At 45.5% G+C, this 26,911-nt stretch overlaps 1 long non-coding RNA gene across 1 annotated transcript; it reads left to right on the forward strand.

The window, feature by feature from the left end:
* Positions 1 to 6,934: 6,934 nt before the first annotated feature.
* LOC142500945 (uncharacterized) lies at positions 6,935 to 24,441 on the forward strand. Its single transcript, XR_012803366.1, has 3 exons — positions 6,935 to 7,157; positions 22,948 to 23,207; positions 24,136 to 24,441. It is a non-coding gene; the product is annotated as an uncharacterized LOC142500945 (long non-coding RNA).
* The last annotated feature ends 2,470 nt before the right edge of the window (positions 24,442 to 26,911 follow it).

Here is a 26,911-nt window from a genome sequence, read left to right on the forward strand (position 1 = left end):
TGTGCCGGTGACGTCACGTGAGCGGTTCGCCCTCGTTGGCTGAACCACCACGCACGTGACTCGTCCATCGCGCGTAAAATTCAAACAAATTTGTCTCGCCACGCATCGGCGCTCACGTGCACGCGCGGTCTATGGCCGTCTGCATTGCTTTCTGCCTTTTTTCTCACGCCGTAGCTCTTACTATGGCCGCAGCCTTAGATTGTAAGCTCTCTGGGGCAGGGATTTCCTTCCCTATGGTCTGATCATGTTTGTTGCAGTTATTGTATTATAACTCCCGGTACTGTATTGTCTCTCTTGTAAAGCGCTGAGTACATCTGTGGGCGCTGTACAAATAAAGCTATACATACATCTGCATTAACATGGGATTATTATTTTTTTTTCCCGTTTATTTATGTGTTAATAAAGACGAATGTGCGAAGTTCCCTCCCGAGATCACTTCCTCACCATACTTAGGGCCTTATGCAGAGAGCATAGAATTTTAAAATTGGCGAATTTCATAAAAAGTAGCTTTTTTGGAGAGTTTTATTCTCCATGTGCAGAAAAGTGCAAATTCTGCTATGTTTAACATGGATGCGTGTGGCGAGTTTAAATTGGCGAGATGCGCGCTTCAGAAACGTGTAAAAACAAATTCGCGCCTTTTTTTCCCCTTTACTATAGGCGGCGAGCGCCATCTTGCCATCTTTTCCTGGCGCGGCAAAAATGCGAGAATCGCGGCATTTTTTGGCGCGAACAGCCGCTTTATGCCGTTCGCACCTCTCTGCATTAAAAATGGCGAGATCGAGGTTTTCGCCAGCCGCGAGGCGAGTTTTAGCAATTGAAAAAACAAAATGGCGCGTTTTTCGGAACTCGCCATTTTCTGCCGGTTTCTGCGCGAAATTGTACAAAAAATGGCGAATTTCGAAATAACGATGCTCTCTGCATAAGGCCCATAGTCCATACTGCATCCTTGCTGGCCACACACAAATACGTCCAGATATCCGGATTTACTGGGGGTGCCTGCGTTAAAGGGTCACAGAGTCAGAGGTCAAATTTGAATTTGCAAGTGAGAGAAAAATAAAAACGGGTGCAACAATGATGCAATATATTAAAAAAAAATAAGAGCTCAGGATAAATAGAACAAGAAGCGTAACCACAGCCCTGGCTTCTCCACAGGCAGCGTGTCCAGATCATTCTTTTCAAAAGGTTAAGATGGCTTTATTGGTAAGCTGGAGATCTTTATTTTCACGTTAAGTCTCAGCGGGAGCATTGCAGCTTGTTAAGAGTAGGATGAAAGCAGCTCAGTGGGGGCCTTGTGTATAGGGAGGGGGTCTTTGTGTGTCTACTTTTTTTTTTAAACTCGCCCTTTACTTAATTTCCTCACTGCCAGCCCTGTCCCAGTTAATAAATGTAATTGCTGCCTTTCATGAAAATACTATTATCCTGATCACACGTTACAGTGGCAAAGCGGTTCTCTCTTTAAACACAGTGCCTGTCCGCCTCTAATTATTCCCCTATCAAGTGGCCCCAGCACAATAAAGCATCGTGTCAGGAGGAGCGAGGAATGAGAGTGCAGGGAAGCTAGGAACAATGCCTCGATTACACATTAATTTCCTGCTGAAAACTCAAACAATTTGCTATCTTTAAAAGAAGAAGAGAACCCCCCCTTCCCTCCCAGTTCCCCCGGTCTGTGTGATCAGTGTCTGTCTAACATTACACGTATATCAGAGCGATCTTCATACTGGTCAAATCTTCATATTTGTCCCTGATTTTTAGATGAAATGTCAGATTTCGGTGCGTTTTATCTCACCCGCTGTATCTCTGTGTTCCATTTCAATGGTAATTTATTATTATTTTTGTTTCTGATCACACATTTTGTCCCCTTTATTTAAATATACAAATGCTTATGTACAGTATAATCACATCTGAATGTATATTATTTAATTCAGGGAAGTAAATGTAAGAATCCCAATTGCTATTTATTCAGTCCTGGATGGGGATGAAGTATATTGCTTAAGCTGCTAGCGCCGAATGGTTTATCTCCTTCACTGCCTAAGAGACTTTGGGGTATTCATTAAACTGTGATAATGCTGACCAGGTCACTGTTTCATGGACACACATTTTCCGTGTGATATTGCCCCAACCAGCACTATTGCAGGTTAATGAGTAACCCCCATAGAAGAGGATTTAAGGAGCAAATAATGGTGTTTGATCAGCATGGCGTGAGCTGTGAGCGGTCACTGACCCATCAGCATGGGGTGAGGGGAGCTGTGAGTGGTCACTGACCCATCAGCATGGTGTGAGGGGAGCTGTGAGCGGTCACTGACCCATCAGCATGGGGTGAGGGGAGCTGTGAGCGGTCACTGACCCATCAGCATGGTGTGAGGGAAGCTGTGAGCAGTCACTGACCCATCAGCATGGGGTGAGGGGAGCTGTGAGCAGTCACTGACCCATCAGCATGGGGTGAGGGGAGCTGTGAGCAGTCACTGACCCATCAGCATGGGATGAGGGGAGCTGTGAGCAGTCACACCCGTCAGCATGGTGTGAGGGGAGCTGTGAGCAGTCACTGACTCATTAGCATGGGGTGAGGGGAGCTGTGAGTGGTTGCTGACTCATCAGCATGGTGTGAGGGGAGCTGTGAGCTGTTGCTGACCTATCAGCATGGGGTGAGGGGAGCTGTGAGTGGTCACAGACCCATCAGCATGGTGTGAGGGGAGCTGTGAGTGGTCGCTGACCCATCAGCATGGGGTGTGGGGAGCTGTGAGTGGTCACGGACCCATCAGCATGGTGTGAGGGGAGCTGTGAGTGGTCACTGACCCATCAGCATGGGGTGAGGGGAGCTGTGAGCAGTCACTGACCCATCAGCATGGGGTGGGGGGAGCAGTGAGCAGTCACTGACTCATCAGCATGGTGTGAGGGGAGCTGTGAGCAGTCACTGACCCATCAGCATGGGGTGAGGGGAGCTGTGAGTGGTCACTGACCCATCAGCATGGGGTGAGGGGAGCTGTGAGCAGTCACTGACCCATCAGCATGGGGTGGGGGGAGCAGTGAGCAGTCACTGACTCATCAGCATGGTGTGAGGGGAGCTGTGAGCAGTCACTGACCCATCAGCATGGGGTGAGGGGAGCTGTGAGTGGTCGCTGACTCATCAGCATGGTGTGAGGGGAGCTGTAAGCTGTTGCTGACCTATCAGCATGGTGTGAGGGGAGCTGTGAGTGGTCACAGACCCATCAGCATGGTGTGAGGGGAGCTGTGAGTGGTCGCTGACCCATCAGCATGGGGTGAAGGGAGCTGTGAGCGGTCACTGACCGATCAGCATGGTGTGAGGGGAGCTGTGAGTGGTCGCTGACCCATCAGCTTGATGTTAGGGGAGCTGTGAGATGTTGCTGACCCATCAGCATGGTGTGAGGGGAGCTGTGAGTGGTCACTGACCCATCAGCATGGGGTGGGGTGAGCTGTGAGCGGTCACTGACCCATCAGCATGGTGTGAGGGGAGCTGTGAGTGGTCACTGACCCATCAGCATGGTGTGAGGGGAGCTGTGAGCGGTCACTGACCCATCAGCATGGTGTGAGGGAAGCTGTGAGCAGTCACTGACCCATCAGCATGGTGTGAGGGAAGCTGTGAGCAGTCACTGACCAATCAGCATGGTGTGAGGGGAGCTGTGAGCAGTCACTGACCCATCAGCATGGTGTGAGGGGAGCTGTGAGCGGTCACTGACAGATCAGCATGGTGTGAGGGGAGCTGTGAGCAGTCACTGACCCATCAGCATGGTGTGAGGGGAGCTGTGAGCGGTCACTGACAGATCAGCATGGTGTGAGGGGAGCTGTGAGCAGTCACTGACCCATCAGCATGGTGTGAGGGGAGCTGTGAGCAGTCACTGACCCATCAGCATGGTGTGAGGGGAGCTGTGAGCGGTCACTGACAGATCAGCATGGTGTGAGGGGAGCTGTGAGCAGTCACTGACCCATCAGCATGGTGTGAGGGGAGCTGTGAGCAGTCACTGACCCATCAGCATGGTGTGAGGGGAGCTGTGAGCTGTCGCTGACCCATCAGCATGGTGTGAGGGGAGCTGTGAGCTGTCGCTGACCTCTCTCAGTGCATAGAGAACTCTGCAGGTATTAAAGAAGAAACTCAAATTAAGGACAAGCGCAGGGATAGGTAACACTTTCTGTTACTGTCTGAGACGCAGAGTCTACCCAGCTCATAAATTTGTGTGTGTGGGGAAAAGAAGACTTATTGGTGAGTTTAGCTGTATTTTCTGTGGGAATGGCACCTTCCAACCATTACAGCGGTATTTATTTGATTCCGAAGGAGCACAAAAGCCAGCTCCACAAATAAAGAAGATTGAGGAGCCGCCGGTGAGTGGCGAGCTCGCTTTAAACTCAGAATGAGGTGTCCGGCATTGAGTTACTGTGTCCAAGTGCCATTTGTACGGTTTGAAAAGTGGGGGCATTTCTCCAGCCTGTCACAGCTCACCACGACGTGTATGTGTGAGTGATGCTCTGCGAGGATGCTAGCCTGAGTACATCACTCCTGACCATACTGTATTAAATGTATCAATCTGAGCCCGCACTCTTCATTTTCAGAAGCTCTTCGCATGATATATCCCTGACTGTGTACCTCTGCTTTACCGGCCTCTAGGAATATGGTGTCTCTGAAGCCTAAAGCCTCAAATGGGGAGGATAGTTTGTGAGATTGCCTGATGCACTTGCACCAGAAAAGACAAATAATTAACCTCTTTGTTGCCAGAGAGGCCTGCAACGCATTGCTGTGGGTTTAACCGATACAGCCCAGAAAACACATATTAGTTAGTGTGCATTGCACCCCCAAGCATATAAATTCCCGAAAACCCACAGATATAACCCAACACAAAACCACAGAAGACTCACAATTATCGCACCCCAAAACCATCATATAAAGAAGCACAGCACTTCAATTAACCCTGTACTATGCCTCACAAAAACCCTTTACATCTACTGCAGCACTGCACCCTAAACCATCTACATTAATAACCATCCAGTACAATACTGCACCCCAAAATCGATTCATAACCATGAACTGCAGTACTGCACCCTGAAACAAACATTAATAACAAGTATCTGCAGTACTGCACCCTAAACCATCTACATTAATAACCATCCAGTACAATACTGCACCCCAAAATCGATTCATAACCATGAACTGCAGTACTGCACCCTGAAACAAACATTAATAACAAGTATCTGCAGTACTGCACCCAAAAACAGATGAATAACAATTATATGCAGTACTGCACCCCAAAACACACATCTATACTATATTTCTAAGTTTTTTATTCCGTTTGTTTGTATGTCCGAAACATAAAAATCTCACAAACGGCACGACATAGCACAACAAAACTTTTACTGGACATTGTGCTGTGGATTTGTAGATCAACGCAACTATTTTGAGCTTCCAATATGACTCACCTCCCAAATTATGGGCATTCTAAGTTTCCATCAGGTGTCCCACAAAAATGTTAGAGCGGGGGGGGGGGGGCGTGGCTACTAAGGGAGGAGGCATGTCCTTGGCTGGATCGGGGCTGTGTGTGTGTCTCTGTGTCTGTGTGTGTGATGGGAGATGTGCGGGGGAGATGTGCCAGCGGGGGGGGGGGGATATGTGCCAGCAACGGGGGGGGAGGGGGTGCGGGGAGATGTGCCAGCAGCGAGGGGGGGGCGGGGAGATGTGCCAGCAGTGAGGGGATATGCGGCAGCATTGCGGGGAGATGTGCCTGCAACGGGGGGACGGGAGATGTGCAGCCAGCGGGGGTTGAGATGTGCTGGCAGCGAGGGGAGATGTGGCAGCAGCGTGGGGAGATGTGCCGGCAGCAGGGGGAGGGGGGGCGGGGAGATATGCCGGCAGCAGGGGGAGGGGGGGTGGGGAGATGTGCCGGCAGCAGGGGGAGGGGGGGCGGGGAGATATGCCGGCAGCAGGGGGAGGGGGGTGGGGAGATGTGCCGGCAGCAGGAGGAGGGGGGGTGGGGAGATGTGCCGGCAGCGAGGGGAGATGCGGCAGCAGCGTGGGGAGATGTGCCGGCAGCAGGAGGAGGGGGGGTGGGGAGATGTGCCGGCAGCGAGGGGAGATGCGGCAGCAGCGTGGGGAGATGTGCCGGCAGCAGGAGGAGGGGGGGTGGGGAGATGTGCCGGCAGCGAGGGGAGATGCGGCAGCAGCGTGGGGAGATGTGCCGGCAGCAGGGGGTGGGGGGGGCGGGGAGATGTGCCGGCAGCGAGGGGAGATGCGGCAGCAGCGCGGGGAGATGTGCCGGCAGCAGGGGGAGGGGGGGCGGGGAGATGTGCCGGCAGCGAGGGGAGATGCGGCAGCAGCGTGGGGAGATGTGCCAGCAGAGGGAGGGGGGGCGGGGAGATGTGCCGGCAGCTCCCCGGGTACAAAAGCTAGTTCATAAATAAGAACTATGAACTGCAGTACTGCATCTCCAAACACATTATTAACCAGGAACTGCAGTATTGTTCCCAAAACACACATTAAACATGCCCTCCAGTATTGTACCCCAAAACACACTTTAATAAATAAGAACCATGAACGGCAGTACTGCACCCCAAAACACTCAGCTACAAAACAGGAGTAAAGAAACAGTTCTAGGTTTTTCCAAGAAGCAAATACCATTGATTGCAAAAGGAACATGCTTCTTCTTTAATACATCTGGTGCTATTTTTGCACCAGTATAAGTAACAAGATTCGAGGACCCCGATAAGTGAGATGTGAGAGCTCTGAGGTGAACCCCAATTACATCTCATTGAAATGATCCTGACATTGGCATTTCTTAAGGCACAGGGAGCTTGCTGGGTAAACAATTGCTGAATTTGCTTACGCCCTCTGAATATTTGTGTCACACATTAGGTGAGCACCTCGGTCTCAGATCTTTAGGGTGCAGCCTTGGGGTTTGTGCAGAGTTTCCACCTCTCTCCCCCACCTCTTTATCTAGGGATTGATAGGAGGGAACGGTGACTGATCCCTGACCTTTATTGATTGGAGTCTCGGGACACAGCTGCGCTCTGCAGACCGGTCAGCTGAGGAGAAATTGAAAGCCCCGGTGTCAGCCTCATCAATAACCCGTCTGAGGGTGACTGAGAGACAACTTGCAGAGAACCAGCGGCACAGGACACCTAATGGCCGGACACACCACAAGGCCTCTCCCATACAGGTATAAATGGAAGTAGTTACTGCTAAAGCAAGTCATGAGATGTTGAGATTATTTAGGTTCTTTGAGAAATGTAAGATGTCAGAATATTTATATTTTTAGTCCATTGACATTTTTTTGGCAACAACTACATGTTTCACCACCAGAGGTGCCTTCGCTTTGCAATATTGTTCATATGGGTGCACAGATAAATGATGCCTCTGTTGGAGCTGCTGTACATGGTATCCGTTTTATTTGTTCCTTGGGATTGGCCTAATAGATCCAACATTGCCAGAGACAAAAAAACTCGGAGGACCCTTTCATCCGACATACAGATTACAGGTTGAATTTGATACCATTCAGAAGACCAGTTTGACTGTGTTTGCAACTTCACAGGTGTCTTCCTCAAGTGTACTGTGTTTGAAAGCTCTTCACACTAAAATATCATATATTAAGAACGTATGTTCCCCAAAAACACATCACAATTTACAACGAATCTATACACGTTGTAGTATATTGAAGTACAGTTTATTGTTAGTACTTATAAACGTCATAGTTGCTACAATGAGCAGGATTGAAAATGCCACTCAATGCACATCTTGCCACATATATGTGCACTTGGAGCAGCTGTTCCAAGGTGCATACCGCTGTGAGAAGTGAGTGGGTGTTCTCTTTAGAGTCAGAGATTGCTGATCTGAAGAGGAAACTTGCAATATTGAGGGACATTGGCAATCTTGAAAGGGGTTTAGTGCTCACTGAGCAGGTCCTTGCTTCGGCTAGTGGTGCAGATGGGGGTGCTGTTAGTGAAGAGCAGGTAAGTAGCTGGGTAACAGATAGAAGGGGAAGCAAGGGAAATAGGGAAAGGCAGGCCAGTTCTGAGCTGACACATCCCAATAGATTTGCCATGTTGAGTGAAGATATTGGGAGTGTCGGGGCAGAAATGGCAAGGTTGGGGATAGACTGATTCCTCTAGCAGCCAGGGGAATAGTTCCTCCAGCACAGAGGGGACTCAGGATGCTCCGATACAAAGAAAGATTGTGGTGGTAGGGGACTCCATTATTAGGAAGGTAGATAGGGGAATCTGTTGCCGTGACTGCATGAACCGAACAGTTTGTTGCCTCCCGGGTGCTCGGGTTCGGCACATTGCGGATCAGGTAGACAGATTGTTGGGGGGGGGGGGGGGCTGGGATTGACCCGGTGGTCTTGGTACATGTTGGCACCAATAACAAAGTTAGAGAAAGATGGAGGGTCCTAAAAAATGATTTCAGGGATCTAGGCCAAAAGCTTAAGGCATGGACCTCCAAGGTAGTATTTTCTGAAATACTACCAGTACCATGCGCTACCGCAGGGAGACAGTCAGAGATCAGGGAGGTCAATGCATGGCTAAGAAAGAGGTGTAGAAGGAGTGTTTTGGGTTTTTAGAGCACTGGGACTCCTTTTCTGAAAGGTGCCATCTTTATTCTAGGGACGGATTGCACCACAATGAAGAGGGATCTTCTGTGCTAGGGGGGAGAATGTTAAAAAGGTTGGAGGAGATTTTAAACTAGGGGGGAGGGGAATGAAACAGATAAGGAACTAAATAGATGAGGAAACAAGGTGTTATGGAGGTAGAATGGGGGCAAGTGCGAGTTTGACAAGCAGTGAGACGCTCATAGTAAATACAGATAATGCTAGAAAACTTCTCAAGACTAAACCAAGTTGGCGCAGAAAGGAAGGAGAAGATAAGATAATAGTACAGGCTGAAAAAAAACCTGAAATGCATGCTTGCTAATGCAAGAAGCCGGACAGATAAAATGGGGATCTTGAATTAATAGCTACAAGGGAGCAGTATGATATCATAGGCATTACTGAAACATGGTGGGATGAAACTCATGACTGGACACTTAATTTAGAGGGTTATTCCCTTTTTCGGAAGGATCGAGCAAATAGAAGGGGAGGTGGAGTATGTTTATATGTTAAACCGGATCTAAAACCTATTATAAGGGAAGATGTTTATGAAGGGAATGATGAAAATGTAGAGATTTTGTGGATAGAAACTAGCAGTGGAGGTAAAAGTATAAAGAAAATGTTTGTAGGGATATGCTATAAACCACCAAATATCTGTGAGATTGAGGAAGCTAAAATACATTTGCGAATGGAGAAGGCATCAAAACTAGGTCATGTTTGCATAATGGGTGATTTTAATTATCCAGACATAGACAGGGGCAATGAGATTAGCATTGCAACAAAAGGAAACAGGTTTTTGGGGGTGCTTAAAGACAATTATATGACCCAAATTATTGAGGAACCAACCAGGAGAGGGGCAATACTGGATTTGGTAATATCAAACAATGTAGAAGCAATAGCAAATATTCAAGTCCTGAAACATTTGGGTAACAGTGATCATAACATGGTCTCATTTGACATAAATGATCAAAAAAACAGATTCCTTGGATTCAACAAAGACCTTAAACTTTAGAAAGGCAGATTTTAATAAACTGAGGACTAATCTACAAGTAATACAATGGGATGATGCTTTTGCAGGGAAAAATGTAGAAGATAAATGGGCAGTCTTTAAAACATTGTTAGAAAAGCACACTCATCAGTGTATACCCTTGGGTAATAAGTATAACTTAAATAAGTCAAAACCAATGTGGCTAAATAAACAGGTAGGGGATGAAATGGAAAAGAAGAGGCAGGCGTTTTAAATTCTTTAAGTCAGAAGGGATAGAGGTATTGTATCAGAATTATACGGAATGTAACAAAAATTGCAAAAGGGCAATCAAATTAGCAAAAATGGATAATGAAAAAGGATTGCAATAGAAAGTAAGATCAACCCTAAAAAGTTCTTTAAGTTTTATTTAATTTATTTTATTTATTTATGTACCTTAATAACAAAAAAAATAGAAAAGAAAATATAGGACCCTTTCAGTGTGAGATGGGCAGGCAGATTATTGGAGATAAGGGAAAAGCAGAGGTATTAAACACATTCTTTGCCTCTGTGGTTACCAGGGAAGAATCAATTTCAATTGTAGTGCTGCAGGAGGAAGCCACAACCTCCATATTAATGAACAATTGGTTAACCGAGGAAGAAGTTCATAGGCAGCTTGAAAAAATTAAAGTAAATAAGGCACCCCCCCCGGTGGCATACATCCAAGAGTTCATTAATAGCCAAACCATTACATTTAATATTCAAGGACTCCTTTTCCACAGGCTCAGTACCACAAGATTGGCATAAAGCAGATGTGGTGCCTATATTTTAAAAGGGAGCTAGATCACAACCGGGGAATTACAGACACGTAAGCCTGACTTCAATAGTGGGGAAGGTACTTGAAGGTTTAATACAGGATAATATTCAGGAATACCTAAAGGAAAACAAATTATTAGTAATAGTCAGCATGGATTTATGAAGGATAGATCATGCCAAACTAACCTTATTTGTTTGTTTGAGCAGGTAAGTAGGAACTTAGACCAGGGTAATGCAGTTGATGTGGTCTACTTAGATTTTGCAAAGGCTTTTGATACGGTTTCACACAAGAGGTTAGTGTAAAAAATAAAACAAATTGGACTCAGTAAAAATATATGCACCTGGATTGAAAACTGGTTGAAGGAAAGGCAACAGTGTTGTCATAAATGGAACTTTTTCAGTTTGGGCTAAGATCGTGAGTGGAGTACCTCAGGGATCGGTACTGGGACCCCTGCTTTTTAACTTGTTTATTAATGACCTCGAGGTTGGCATTGAGAGCAAAGTCTCCATCTTTGCTGATATTAAATTGTGTAAGGTTGTAGAATCAGAGCCGGATGTAATTTCTCTCCAGAAGGATTTGGAGAGACTGGAAACTTGGGCAGGTAAATGGCAGATGAGGTGCAATACAGATAAATGTAAGGTTATGCATTTGGCAAGCAAGAATAAACAGGCGACTTACAAATTAAATGGGGATAAATTGGGGGAATCCTTGATGGACAAGGATTTAGGAGTGCTTGTAGACAGCAGGCTTAGCAATAGTGCCCAAAGTCATGCAGTAGCTGCAAAGGCAAACAAGTTCTTATCTTGCATTAAACGGCCAATGGATGGAAGGGAAGTAAACATAATTATGCACCTTTACAAAGCATTAGTAAAACCACACCTTGAATATGGAGTACAATTTAGGGCACCACTCCTTAGAAAAGACATTATGGAACTAGAGAGAGTGCAGAGAAGAGCCACCAAATTAATAAAGGGGATGGACAATCTAATTTATGAGGATAGGCTAGCTAAATTAGATTTATTTACATTAGAAAAGTGGTATCTAAGAGGGGATATGATAACTATATACAAATATATTCAGGGACAGTACAGGGAGCTTTCAAAAGAACTATTCATCCCACGGGCAGTACAAAGGACTCGGGGGCAACCCTTAAGGTTGGAGGAAAGGAGATTTCACCAGCAACAAAGGAAAGGGTCTTTACAGTAAAGCTGTTTTAATGTGAAATTCATTACCCATGGAGACTGATAGCAGATACAATAGATTTGTTAAAAAAGGTTGGACATCTTTTTAGAAAGGAAAGGTACACAGGGATATACCAAATAAGCAAACATGGGAAGGATGCTGATCCAGGAAATAATCCGATTGCCAATTTTTGAGTCAGGAAGGAATTTATTTTTCCCCATATGAGATATCATTGGATGATATGACACTGGGGTTTTTTGTTTGCCTTCCTCTGGATCAATAAGGAAGTATAGATGTAGGATCTATATGTAACTATGTAACTTCTTCAGGACTAATATGGCCACTCCAACATTGACAGTTCACAGTAAGGGGAGACTTGCGAAGTTTTGAAAACGCTGTATACTACGATTTAATAATTGAAGATCTCACATGTTGGTGGTGGGCAATACTGTAAGGGAATTTACAAATCCTTGGGACAGACACAAGGGTACCGTAAATATTAAACCAAGGATCTAATTGGGTCAGAGGAATCCCAACATGTAGGGAAATTGGCAGACTAGGAACCAAATGGTTCTACCTGCTGTCAGTTTCATAGTTTATATGCCCTCTAAAATGTATAATAACCTGCAGTGAATCTATGAGAATATGTGTTACTTAACTCTACATTGCATGTGTAACCCTCCTTCCCCGGCTCAAAAGGAGTTTACATCGAGTTGGATATATATACATGGCATTACTCAGTCTCCCATACCTGGTCAGGGTGCTGGGTCCATGCAGGCTGGGCGTGGGTATGCAGATAGAATAAGGATGGGCGCCAGGAACATTTATAGTACAAACAAAAGCTTTATTCACATCCGTTGATAATGCTCGCCATACAAGGACAGAGTTCACTTCAGGCATTTACTGATGGCGAATAATATGGTTATTCTGTGCTTCTTCCCCTGGTAGCTCTCACTCCTATGCTGGGGAGGTATTTAGGCTTGTTTCCCTTAGTAATACAGTAGTTAGATTGGCAATCTCCTGTTTAGTGTCAATAGTGCCCCATCTCAAGTGGGCCTATGGTGGGAGTACACTCTGTCCTCGGGGATCAGTATCCCATCGCTCTGTGTACTGCCTACCTTGCCCATACATATTGGATCGGAAGTTTACTGCGTACCTTCCAGTGGAGCCGGTCTGATTATGTTCTGGAGCTACTACTCTGAGAACTCCCTGCTGAGCATATGCTTACTCCTCTTCCCGAATGAGAACAATCTTGTGCTATTACTATAGGTTCTATAGTGCATGTTCCTTAACAGAAACCAATAAATGGTGACAGGGCTACTGTATACACAGAACTACTGTATACACACAAACCTATTCATAGGACTTACAGTGAGGCTTCAGTCTGAACTCTGAGGAACCCGTTTCTAGAACATAGGGAAGATCTACAGTATATATACCATTCTATCGCTCTATAGTGACATCACTGGTCACAAGACAAACAATGGAGGGGCTCTCCCTTTATTCTCATCCTGCATGACATGGTGGGGAGGGGGTAACCTGAGAGATCCCACCCAGTTAACCCATTAAGGCTGTTAACCCCTTATACTTACTAGTAGTCCCCAAAGGAGGATTCTGCATGGACACATGCTCACTATTGGTATATATGTTTAAGTGCCAGGTACCTTGATACATTGATGCTTAGCCAAACACGGAACACCTGCATCAATTTGCAAGCAGTGAAATACAGTGCGTATGAATCTTTCAAAGCTTATTACATTTGGCGCAGATCTCTTTGGAGCGGACGCTAATGCCACCTGCACCTGGCGGATTTGTTGCAATATACCAGATGCAGGCGCAACTTTTGATCTATCTCCATATAATATTACTCTTGCTCTGTCCTCCCCAAAGGCCACGGCCATAGAAAGCGCTGCGGCGCAAGCGACGTCGCTGGCGCCGAAAACAAAAGGCAGGAAGCAATGCGCATGGCCATAGACCGCGTGTGCACGGGAGCACCGAGGCGGCCGGTGCGTGGTGAGACAAATTTGTTTGAATTTGCCGCGCGACGGCCCGGTCACGTACACAGTTCAGCCAATGAGGGCGAACTGCTCACTTGACATCATGCCCCCCCCCCCCCCCCACGAGCGCCTTCAGCATGCCCTCGCCACGCTCCCTATCGTGCAACCCTGAAGGCCACGGATCGCTCCTAGTATAGGCGCGCGTGACATCACACGCTGGGTCGTTTTCACGCCTACTATGGCCTCGGCCTAAGTCCTACCACAACCCCTCCCCAAAACGCTTATGGTGCAAGTTGGGACAACAAAATTCACCTCGATACATTGATGCAGTGTTAAAAAATGACGCAATGTGGTTGGTTTTGGAGCAATGTTGGCGACATATCCATCAATGCCTCTTTCATCTCTCTAAAACCAAAAGTTCCCTAATATATAGACACCATGTATTACGCCTGCGTAATGCGTAGTACATGTTACCATGCTAATGATGAGGGACTCGTGTGAAGGTTACAGTGCCCTCTATGTATAGGTACAGACACCCAGCCCTTCCCAGGCACACAGCAGTATGTATTCATCATGCATCACATTACAATGATTGGGAGATATCCTGCACCTGTGTAATGTTTAAAAGCTGGGGAAAGTGGAGAGGTAACTGAGCATGCAAAAGCTTTCAGAACATAATGCTGAAATAAATTGGGGAAACCCACAGGGGATCCCTCACTGGGAAATGCTTCAAGAGCCCGCCGCCGATAAAATGCAGGGGGATAAAAATAAAATACAGCCAGGCAGCACAAAAAGTCTTTCTATAAATCAGGGAAATGAGAGGTTGGGAACGGGAACAAGGGGAGTTAAGAGTAATTCCATTCTTAAACGAGGCGATATGAGGGAATTTATTTTTCAGCAGGAAAATCTAGCAGAGGGTTTAACCTCTGCCGTGTCGGAGGGCAGCCGCAGGGTGGTAGCAGGCACGGTGCTAATTGTTTGTGCATAGAAGGGGTTCATTGGAATTATTTCACCTCTTTATCCTTGAGCCTTTTTTATTCAATGTTGATTTCTTTATATCTCTGAAACTTTATTCATGGACAAGGCGGATGGGTTGTGATACTATTCGATGAAGGGCCTTTAAAAGGACAATTATGAGATGGTTACCCAGCTCCTGAAGGCTGCTCCGTGGACAACAAGGGGGGTGGCCAACTCCAGTCCTTAAGGGCCACCGACAGGTCAGGTTTTCAGGATATCCCTGCTTCAGCACAGTTGGTTCAGTCAGAATAACTGAGCCACTGATTGAGTACCTGTGCTAAAGCAGGGATATCCTGAAAACCTGACCTGTTGGCAGCCCTTGAGGACTGGAGTTAGCTCCCCGTGGGTTAAAAGAAGTGATTAAAAGAAGTGATTAAATTAAGCCGTTTTCACTCCCTTTTCCAATGACGGTGGCTTTAGGTTTTCTCCCAAAGAGTAATCATTTGCTCCTGAGGATTTTTTGGTCAGGAAAAGGGGAATTAGTGAATTATTTTGTGGTAGGAAAACAATTAACAATTAAAGATGGATGCAAGATAGAGGCATAATTGTGCCGTGTTTACTGCTGATATTGTGGAGCTGAAAACATAAATGCACATGCACAGACATGAAACTTCTCAGATGTCCTTAAATAACCCCCTTTGTTCATTCATAATAAAGATAACTCCCTTGACCACCCATGTCTCCCTTTCTCCCCCAAACTCTGTTCAAGTCCTGTATTCCTGGTAGCCAATCTAAATATAGGGGGTTTGTGGGTTGCTCCCAGGTGTCAGTTCAGTGTAGGATTGCATCCCTACTCCTGATCACCAATTAAACCCAGGCCCTGGTTATTTTTAGAATGATCAGATTACTGCAGATTATTATAGGGGAAAGACTTAACCAGTCCTGGTTTTGAAGCTCTTGTACAGGGACGGCCAACTCCAGCCCCCAATAGCTACCAACAGGTCATGTTTTCAGGATATCCCTGCTTCAGTACAGATGGTTTAATCAGTGACTCAGTCATAATGATTGAGCCCCCTGTGCTGAAGCAGGGATATCCTGAAAACCTGACCTGTTGGTAGCTCTTGAGGACTGGAGTAGGCCACCCCTGCTCTTGTTCCATAGAAATCAGAAGCATAACTCGCAATCTACTGTGTCTGTAACAATTCCTATGTGCTGCGTCCCGCGCGCTATACTGTAATTGTGACGCGCTTTGAGTCCCATTGGGAGAAAGGCTCTATATGAAGTAAAGTTGTTATTATTATTATTATTATTACTGATCAACGTGTTTCTGATCCCACTGATCTTTTGGAAGGGCGATGTCAACGACGTGTATGGTGGTGCAATGCTTTAGTGTAAGAGGACAATCTTGTCTGTTAAAAGGGGTTACCCCTTGAGGTCAATAGGTGTTGGACAACTGGTGAATGGAACAGGGTGATCCTGACTGTGATGACACCCAAAGAATACCTCTCAACCCTCGGAACAACTTGTGAGTGAGATTTCTTATTTTTAACAGAAATCCCACTAAAGGCCCCTGATGGGTGTAAGAGGCAATTGGGATGATGATAATGATTACCCTGGCAATTAGGATGATAATGACAATCAGGGGGTTTGATACAGTTCTCTCCAATATGCATTTGCGATCAGGAATTGAACACCCTGGAACATTAATTCATGTAACACCTCTAATGTTTTCTTAGGAGAGCATCAACTCCGTAACTCCATTGAATATGCTAGAGATGCAAACCTAGATTCAGATCGCCCAAACGGCTCAATCCAGTCCAGGTTGTCAAATCCAATTGTTTAGGTTCTCCTCTGATTTACTGACCCAGTGTTTCCCAAACTGGGAGGCTCAGAGGCAATTTAAAAGGAGGGCCGTGTCTGGCAAATGCACCCAGCGACGGATAACTGTATGATTCACAATGTGTTGCTGGCACCTCCAACGCTAAACTGGTTAAAGACCTAGAGTTTGTGGCCCTGCTTGTGTGATCTGCATCTAGCTGGCATCCTTAGCGGGTCTCTCTTGTGGGCAGATAAACCCTACAGCAGCAGTAGGGGGTAATAGCAGAGTGTTCCTAATAAACTGGTCAGCGACTGCCCTCCTCCCCCATACACAGTGTTTGTCCCATCCTGGGGAGAAAAAAGAAAGGAGAGGAGGGGGTGTTAAATGGGAGAGGAGGGAGGGACATTGAATCAGGGTGTGTGAGGGGGGATAATTTCTTTAATTCCTCCCTGGGGAACACATTAGTCTATCAATCTAATAAATTGGAAAGCTATTAGTAGGTCGGGTTTATGCGTTTCAAGCTGTTAACTAGAGTTTGATGAATTGCACTCCTTTTGATGGGATATGGAGGCCTGATCTGACTGGGTTGTGTGCTGACATAAATTACAGTCCTGCTTTCCAGAGACAATCTCCCCTGCAGGCAGTGCCTGCTCCCAGCACACTGCACACTCTGTTTTATAGGGCCATTTAGCCAGAGAGCTCCTCAGCAATTCTGGCCTCCAAAAAATCGAAGCATAATCAAGGTGTATGTTTGGAAAATTTATTGTTATAATTTTCCCCGAGTAATCTCCTCCATTTTCCCGGCAGCTCCATCCCATAGATCATCATCTAAAAGGCAAAATGAATAGCAGTTTAAAATTTATCGGTCTTTGATTCTCAATTATACGTGTTTATGGCTTCATCTGTCTTCAGTGGCTTCAACCTTTTCCATTCCGGTGGAATATTATTTGTACGAGATCCATTAAATTCACAATCCACTCCTAATGGTCGGCTGTAGCATTTTCAGAAGGAAATTTTTGAAAGGTGGTTTGCAAAAAGCGCGGCTGTTATGACATTAGAAATTGCCTTATTGATGGCCCCTCTCTCCGGCTCTCTCTCTGCAATTTGTAATCTGGTCCATATCTATATCTTAGGCTGACAGCTCCAGAAGAGCCCTCCATACCCCTTTCCACACATCATCACACTCAATGACAGAGGGCATTTAGACAGTCGGAGCTCTATCACCATCGGACAGACGCACAACCTATGGACTAGCTTCAGAGAAAAAGGGGATCTGTCTTTAAAGATGATTTCTCCCATCATAAATGTTTGATGTTGAGAAGTGGATTCCGTTTGATCATTTCTCAGCGTTCTTGGATTATTCTCTTCTCTGCCCCATAACAGAGGGGTTCGAGACAAAAGGAGTTGTATGGCACCGTTATTAAAACATTTCTTAAACATTGGGGGAAAAGTTCTTTGGACTGTATTTTAGAGAAAAGTACACCGTATTTCTTGTGAGAAAGCAGTAGGGAAGAGTCTCGCCAAAGTCGATCCCTTTTGCTTGAAATAGAGCGTGGAACTGTAAAGGGGGTAATAAAAAAAACCTGGGGTTGTATATATGTATAATGTTATTTATATAGCTCCAGCAATGTACGCAGCGCTTTACAATATTACTATAGAAACGGGGTGGGCAACTTCAGTCCAGGTTTTCAGGATATCCCTGCTTCAGCACAGGTGGCTCAGTCTGTGACTGAGCCACTGATTGAGCCACCTGTGCTGATGCAGGGATATCCTGCATACCTGACCTGTTGGTGGCCCTTGAGGACTGAAGTTGCCCCCTCCCTACAATAGAAGGTAAATTAGAAATAATGGGGACCATGCAACAGGTAAACGACAACAAAAGGGAAAGCCCCCCTGCCACCCCCGAAAAGCTCTCAATCTAAGGTTGCACTTGATGGCATAACCGCGTAATTGTGTTAACGGTTAACGCCTTCACTGCCAGTTGTACAGGAAACCCATTGCGGTGGTGTTCCAGGTCTCTTTGAAGTTAAACATAGTGGCAAAGCACTTTGGACCCATATTGAAAGGTGGATGTCACGCTGTTGGGAGTAATGCACATAAAAATGATTATAAATATACTTGATTAAAAATGAAACAAAGATTTGGAGGCAGCAAAATAAAAGTAGGTTATACTCGGCACCCCTTCATACCATCGCACATTGTTGACTGCTTACAACAGTGCTGAAGAACGCACATGAATACACAGTAAAAGGTGTCACCGGCTGCAAGAAATCTAGTGGCCCCGCGAGCAACACGGCTACTAGAATCACAGCACTACGTAAAAAAGGAAGGAGAAGGGAAGAGGGGAGGAGAGATGGAGAGAAGATGGATAGTAGGTTTTGATGGCCCTGTGCACTTGTCATGTTGTATAAACTCCTCCATCTCTGGTTGTGATAATGCAGGATTTGGGCTGAGGGGAAATAGATTCTAGCTCTGAAGCAGCACAGAGCTGCTCATCTCCTGTGCTCTCTCCTGCTGAGAGTCTGACAAGGCTGCACAGTTTATGATACATTTGGATAACCTCTGTCCTGAGAGTTTGCCTAGGCTGGTCAAGGCAATAAAGCAATGCAGGGAAATCCAAACCATGGGGACTTCAGACTGGCAGGTTCAGAACCGGAGTTGGAGTTATATAACAAGGATGTAAGGAGCTTATGCTGAAGACAGATATACCACATGGCTAAGCCCCTTCTGCAATATGAGGTCATTACGAGAGAGTGCAGAGTTCTTCACTCCAAGTTGGTCACAATGTGATGGCGTGTGCGTGACAGGGTAAAGAGCATCACTACTTGTTATTTCATATCTTTTTGTCTTTTAAAGAAAAAAAGGATATCTCATTCTGCTCTTTTAGAACATGCTTGGTCCGCTTATTAAATTCCCATCACTACTACTTTTTTAATAGCATTTTTTCTTCCTTTTTTTTTTTCATGTATTGTACTTGGAAGGAGGTAAAGAGCACTATAAAATAACACTAGTTTTTAATTAATTCCAAATGTATGCCTCTGCTAACTTATAGCCTAATATATGTGTGTGTGTGTGTGTGTGTGTGTGTGTGTGTGTGTGTGTGTGTGTGTGTGTGTGTGTGTGTGTGTGTGTGTGTGTGTGTGTGTGTGTGTGTGTGTGTGTCAATCTAAGAACTTGTAATGGACAATTGGTGATATATATATATGGAACTACATGTCTCATGAAGCCATGGGAGGTCCAGCAGACACAGCTTGTTAGTCAGCAAAAAATGTTTGGGACAACCACCTAATAGGAACCTTGGAACAGGTGGAATCTTCTATTGTTCCTTTAACCAACTGCTGGACAGGTGATCAGGAGACCAGTAAGTAATTGATGTTGCTAAGAAACATAGACGGTCAAAGATGGTACACCCTGCCTAGTCCATGCTCTGGTTTAAGAGTCCACTTTGGAAGCCCCCATAATTCCTAAAACAAATAAGGGCGCCAGGTTGGATCAGAAAATCCCCTGTTGGAAGAAGTTATTGTTTGCTGGAGGGACTATTTTGTTTGAGAATAAATTACAGTTTGTTTTGTGCTCTGCTGCTGAAGTCTCTACAATGAAGATCTTAATTTATTTTATACCAGTCCCTGTCGACCTTCCAATTTCCTCCTCTCTCCGACCTGTCCAACAACCCAAGAGCCTGGTGGTCAGTAATCCTGTCTACCATTAACAGCGTGAGAGTCATTCCCCGGTCCAGCCAGCCGGTTCCAGAGAGCCCTCCCCCCCTCTGACCAGATAGGTTACAAATATATAAGCTACAAATAGGATAAAATGCAAACATAACATGGATTTGGGATCCACTCATGAGAACGTCCTTTTCCTGTTCAGTGCAAAATGATCCTGCAATTCAATACTTTGCCATTAGTTGTAGGCGCGTCTTTCACTAAAAGCAATTACCCAAAGGTTAAAACGTCTTATTTCATACTCGGCTACATTTGGTTAGCTATTAACTAGATATGCATAAGTATTATTGTCCTTTTAAAGTACTTAGGGGTAGATCCTCAGAAGGTCGCTCATTTTTTTTACGTTCGTTATCTCAATTTAACGTATCCATATCCATAACGGCTATCCCTAAAGGTGCTCAGCGGTACGATGTCCTGGCATTTTCCCTAAAAATAACGGATCCTTACATTTTAATGAACGTCTAGCTTATTCATATGCAAATCATAGGGTAATGAGCAGTTTACCTAACAACGGAGATCCTCCGACCTCCGTTACTGTTAACACATGGACATCCTTCATTTATTTTAATTGTACATTAGTAAAATGAATTAATATTGTTGAGGTATGTATGTATATACATTATTGTACATAGGGTTTCCAGGTGTCCAGTAATGAACCGGGCTGTCCTGTATTTAGACACTCTATGCAGTAAAAAATTTGAGGTAATACTGGACATTATGGTATTACCTCTGTGGAATAGTGACCTTACCGGCTTGGGGGGGCGCAGGATTTCCCTGAGCAGGGCTGTTACTAGGGGGCTGGGCAGCTTCCTACATCCCAATTGCCTGCTGCTGGGTAATGCAGCCAATTAGGAGGAGGTGTCAGGAGCCTGGGTGTGAGGCCAAGGAGAGGAGGAAACAGCATGGAGCGGTGAGAGGGGGTGCGCGTGTGCGTGTCTCGAGCACATCATACCTTTCACCATTGTGTCCAGTATTTTTGGAGACACCACCTGGCAACCCTAATTGCACACCTGTTATACAGTCAGTATTACATTATATACCATAGAATTAAGTGAAAACGTTTTAACAGTGTAAAAATGATACATTTCTAATATTATAACAAGCTTTGCATTAGCTTTTGGTAACGCACATGAAAATCTCTGTTAATAACGCTATCTTAATAACGCGCCTTACAGTTTGACCAATGCGCGGTGTATCGGGACGCACAAGTAACGTAACGATGGCGGTTTTGCGAACGGACTTTATTTACGCATACGATTAGCTTTGAGAATCCCCGTTACATGAAGGAAAAATAACGTCAGTTACCTAATTAGGTACGGTAACGTTATTTGCCCTCATTTAGCACACTTCTGAGGATCTACCCGTTTTAAAATACACAATTTTCTCATTGATGTAACCTTTTAACAAGCCTTGTTTTGCCAATGCAGTGGCAGAATATAGATCCTTAACGTGTATATATTGTTTTTCACTTCGAATCTATCATTTGTCCTGCACCAATACCCTACTTTACACAGGAATAAAATAAAAAACATGAAATAAATAAAAAATAAAAAAATCTCACACACAAGAGGTGAGAAAAATCAAAGTGTGTCATTCCCTATTTATTATTTTTTGATTTTGTGGACTGTAAATAAAAGTCAGGGAGAAAGAATTGTTGGTGGGGAGAGATTTTTCATCATTTACGTGTTAGATGGTGATGGATGTAAAGCTATAAAATACCTAAACTAAAACCTTTAGCCATCCAGCAGCCTGCTATTCTCATCATCTCTCTAATAGGAATCAGCGGCAGGTCTGCCCCATTTGTCATTTTCACACAGGAAGAATCAATATCTCGGCTATGAAATTAATAATTTAACACTCCCCCATACATTATTTTCCCTTTTCAGTTCCTGTTAAGTAGAAGTTAGGACAGAGAGCGAGGGGGGCGCTGATCAGGAAAACAGCTGCCCTCCCCCCCCTCCAGCCAGACTAAGTGACGAGTAGCATATTCATCATATGATAGCCCTGCTCAGACTCCTATACTGGAGTCTGACACCCGCCTCTCATTGGCTGCTTGCTTTATGACCTCAGAATGACATAATTGAAAACCAATTCCATCCACTCCATCCATTGTAATACAAATTGTCATATTATAAACACACCATTTATTACATTTTCTGGGTCATGTTCCTGGTTTCAGGACAGCTACCGGGCTTGTCAATTTTTCCTCATTGGAGGGCAATTTAACTTTCTTCAACATCAATAGCCTAGCAAATGTTATTGAAATCTCAGCCTTTGCTGCTGGAATAATTTAAACACCATACAATGTTTTCTTTTTCTTTTCTTTTTTTTGGTAATACATAACTTTCACTCATTTGGGTACTTGGACTCTACCTCAAAGTTTTAGCAATCAAGTGTTTAAAAGATGGCGGCTCTTTTTAATCACGACCCTTGCCCACAGTGTTGGTAGTAAGGGCAGTTTGGAACCTTTACCCAGATTTTAAAAGATTAGAAATCCAAATGCCTAAAAATTGTATAAATGGTGACATTATATAGGTTTCCTGCAGGAAGTGTGGCAGAAAATAATAGCTGATTTTTTTCTTTGTTTGTATAACCTAACCCTTATGTAGGGGGACCAGACGGTCAAAAGTACAAATCAGGACACAATAATAAATTATTTATAAAACACTTAATAAATATTATAATGGTATTGGTCTAATAGCGTCCTATTAATGCTGTATTATTGATTTATTTCAGTTTCCTAACATAACACAAACTCCTGAGTGTTGCAAAATAACGATGTGGTTTAATGAAATAAATTGTTTCATTAGAGTTTCACGATACATTTAAAATGTTTTCTCTTTGATATGATCACAAAAACGCGCAGTGTCTATTTTTAAGGTTTGAAGACTTTTAAGTGAATCTCAACAGGGAAAAGCTGAAAACCTAGGATATTTGAACAATTTTGAGAAAACTGTCGGAACACCGAGACATTTAATAAAAATCCGGGACTGTCCCGGCTTAAACAGGACGCATGGTCACCCTACCCTTATTGGGTGCAAATAACTGCAGGCAATGGCCAACCTTCCTTGTATGGGAACCTACCAAGCAATGCGTTGCAGCCCACTCTGCCAGTGAGGAGGACTTCTGTGGTCTCCATCTCCCTGCATGTTGCTGTCTGGTAATTTATGGTGAGTTGAAGGTGGGGACGTGATCTGTTCTTACCATAAATCAGCGCATCACATTTTTATTGGTTTAAAGAATGTGCTCCGAGTGAATTACTATCTGACCCCCCCAACTAAGATTAAGTTAGAAGAAAGTGACCCAAGAAGCAAAGGACGATTTACTGTGGGTCATAAAGTCCCTCCTAATATACAGGATTTACAGTGGACCACTATGTCACTCTTGATACACAACAATACTTTGTCTTATCTTGTACAGTGAGATATATATATATATAATCTTCTGCCCTTGTCTCCCCACTGCTGGATGAAGTCTCACCAATGATCTCCCACATATTGCAGTGACAGTTCTCCATGCTCCGACACATTTTCTAATTTCATCCTCCCATCTTACTTTTGATTGTCGTGTGTGCTGTGCATATATAATAGAGACATATATATACGTAACAACCAAGGGTGATTCTCACGTGAATATGTTGCCCTGATTTCATATACCAGGTATGTTTTCATTTTGTTCTGTATGACAAGTATAGAGTGTAGTGTTGCTGCTGGCATGGTGGTGATATTACTTACATACACAAGAAGAAGCTCCTGATGGCTGTGCCAGATTTAGGTGCAGAACACGGGTGTCCATGAAATACAGGGGTGGGCAACTCCAGTCCTCAAGGGCCACCAACAGGTCAAATGTTCAGGACATCCCAGCTTCAGCACAGGTGGCTCAATCAGAGGCTCAGTTTTCGAATATGATTGAGCCACCTGTGCTGAAGAAGGGACTGATTGAGCCACCTGTGCTGAAGCATTGATAGCCTGAAAACCTGACCTGCTGGTAGCCCTTGAGGACTGGAGTTGCCTACCCCTGATTGTAATCGGTTCCACTACAAAGATTCAGTCAACTACTTGTGCCCTTGTGCCAATGAATATGTTCTTATTTTCACAGGGTCCTCTGACTTTCATGCTTCGCAGATATCTAGGTTTCCACGGTTTTATGTGTTTGGCTATTAATGACATCATCACTACTTTACAAACCAAGGTGAGGGAGACCCCAAGAGAGGGGTGGAAACATTACAAAGCTCCAATGTGAGGAATAACCAGACCTGTTATTTGTGGGGCTGCTGCTTCATTTCTGCCTTACACCACTTTACAAACCAAGAACAAAAGTGATTGACATTTTACCTGTTGAGTCTGGGATTCAAAAAACAGCTTCATCGTGAAAAAGATATTAGTCGGAGATTTGAAAAATACTCCCAAGCATTGGTTTCCAAAACATTAAAGGCTTACAAAAAATGATGTCCAAATTCTTCTACTTGACTGAATTTTTTTGTTTAGGGTATCATGCACCTTTATTTAACCCGTTACAGGGCCGTCTCACGTAGCAGGGAGGAAATAAAAATAAAATAGACAAATTATCAGTGTATTCTGCCTTTGGAAGATTCAGCCACCCAGTACATGCATCCTGTTAAAAATGAGTATGTGTCACTTTTCTCCAGGAGACTTCTTATGCTTATCTGTTGTTTGTTAATGCTTCAGAATTGCTATGCAAATAGACTAAACAACAATTTACCCCCCCCCCCCTCTTAAAGGTGTTAATTCACTACGGAATGTGCTCCACTAACCCAACCACTGTCTTTAATTCACTTTTTTTCGAGGAAGGGTGGCACCCTTCACACATCTCACTTTTTTTCCAGGAAGCATATATGCCAGGTCTGGGCAACCCTAGTCTTGCCCAGACCTACCAACAGGTCAGGGCTACCAACATGTCAAGGTTTTCAGGATATCCCTGCTTCAGCACAGGTGGCTCAATCAGTCCCAGCCTCAGCACAGGTGGTGCAGTCTTTGACTGAGCCTCTCTGATTGAGCCACCTGTGCTGAAGCTGGGATAGCCTGAAAACCTGACCTGTTGGTGGCCCTTGAGGATTGGGGTTGCCCAGCCCTGGTATACACCATCCTCCTGATATCCCCAACTCCCTGCTGCATCTGCCACCATATCTATCATCTGTTACCAAGCTACCGTAAGAGCGTCCCAGCTGCTTGCTACATGTCAGGAGGCTCTTGGAAACGTACCAACCTTCCTGTGCCTTGTGTGTCAACTCTCCCTTTCGTTTAGATCAGGCCTGCACAACATACGGCTCGTGGGCCGCATGCGGCCCGCCCGGCCTCTCTGTGCAGCCCGCGATGAGATTTAAAAAAGAAAAAAAAACCTTTAAAAAAAAATGGCGGCGATTCCCCGCGGGTGATGTGCATTGAGGTGAGGTGCAGGGGAGGTGAGGTGCAGGGGAGGTGAGGTGCAGGGGAGGTGAGGTGCAGTGGAGGTGAGGTGAGGTGCAGGGGAGGTGAGGTGCAGGGGAGGTGAGGTGCAGGGGAGGTGATGTGCAGGGGAGGTGAGGTGATGTGAGGTACAGGGGAGGTGATGTGAGGTACAGGGGAGGGGAGGTGAGGTACAGGGGAGGGGAGGTGATGTGAGGTACAGGGGAGGTGAGGTGCAGGGGAGGTGATGTGAGGTACAGGTGATGTGAGGTACAGGGGAGGTGAGGTGCAGGGGAGGTGAGGTGAGGTGCAGGGGAGGTGATGTGAGGTGCAGGGGGTGAGGTGCAGGGGTGGGGGGTGATTGGAGGTGCAGGGGGGGGGTGATTGGAGGTGCAGGGGGGATGATTGGAGGTGCAGGGGGGATGATTGGAGGTGCAGGGGGGGTGATTGGAGGTGCAGGGGGGGTGATTGGAGTTGAAGGGGGGGGTGATTGGAGGTGCAGGGGGGGTGATTGGAGGTGCAGGGGGGTGATTGGAGGTGCAAGGGGGAGAGTGATGTGAGGTGCAGGGGGAGAGTGATGTGAGGTGCAGGGGGAGAGTGATGTGAGGTGCAGGTGGGGAGAGTGATGTGAGGTGCAGGGGGGGAGAATGATGTGAGGTGCAGGGGGGGAGAGTGGTGTGAGGTGCAGGGGGGGAGAGTGGTGTGAGGTGCAGGGGGGGAGAGTGGTGTGAGGTGCAGGGGGGGAGAGTGGTGTGAGGTGCAGGGGGGGAGAGTGGTGTGAGGTGCAGGGGGGAGAGTGATGTGAGGTGCAGGGGGGGGGAGAATGATGTGAGGTGCAGGGGGGAGAAGGATGTGAGGTGCAGGGGGGAGAAGGATGTGGGGTGCAGGGGGGAGAAGGATGTGAGGTGCAGGGGGGGGTGGGATGTGTGGTGGGATGTGTGTGGTGTGCAGGGGGGTATTCTGTGTTTGATGTGGAGAGGGAGTATTATGTGTGTGGGTGAGGGGGGTATGAGAGATAGATGGGGAGTATCGCAAAGGTTGATAGTGAGGGGTTCTGGGGGAGATATTAGGATGATGATGAGAGGTGCTGGAGGAGAGATGATGATGATGATTTTACCCGTGCGGCCCAAATTTTTTTTCCTTGGAGCAGTTCGGCCCTTCTTGCTTTACGAGTTGTGCAGTCCTGGTTTAGATTGTGAGCCTCCATGTAGCAGGGGCCTCCATGTCTACTGTACCAGGCCAATCGAATGCTGTCATTATATTTGTATTGTCTTCACACCGCATTGTACTGCACTCATGTTGGCGCATCTACTTTATATTTTGGAGTTGTCTGTCTTTTCGCTATGTATTTGGACACCTCTTAAGATATCATAACCAAGTTCTGCATGGTGGTTCCAGAGATCAAGATTTTTGTCTATATTTGAATACAATTCACAAAGGCATCACTGATGACATCGGCAATGACATAA

Source organism: Ascaphus truei, chromosome 8, assembly GCF_040206685.1.
Source record: "Ascaphus truei isolate aAscTru1 chromosome 8, aAscTru1.hap1, whole genome shotgun sequence".
NCBI lineage: Eukaryota > Metazoa > Chordata > Amphibia > Anura > Ascaphidae > Ascaphus > Ascaphus truei.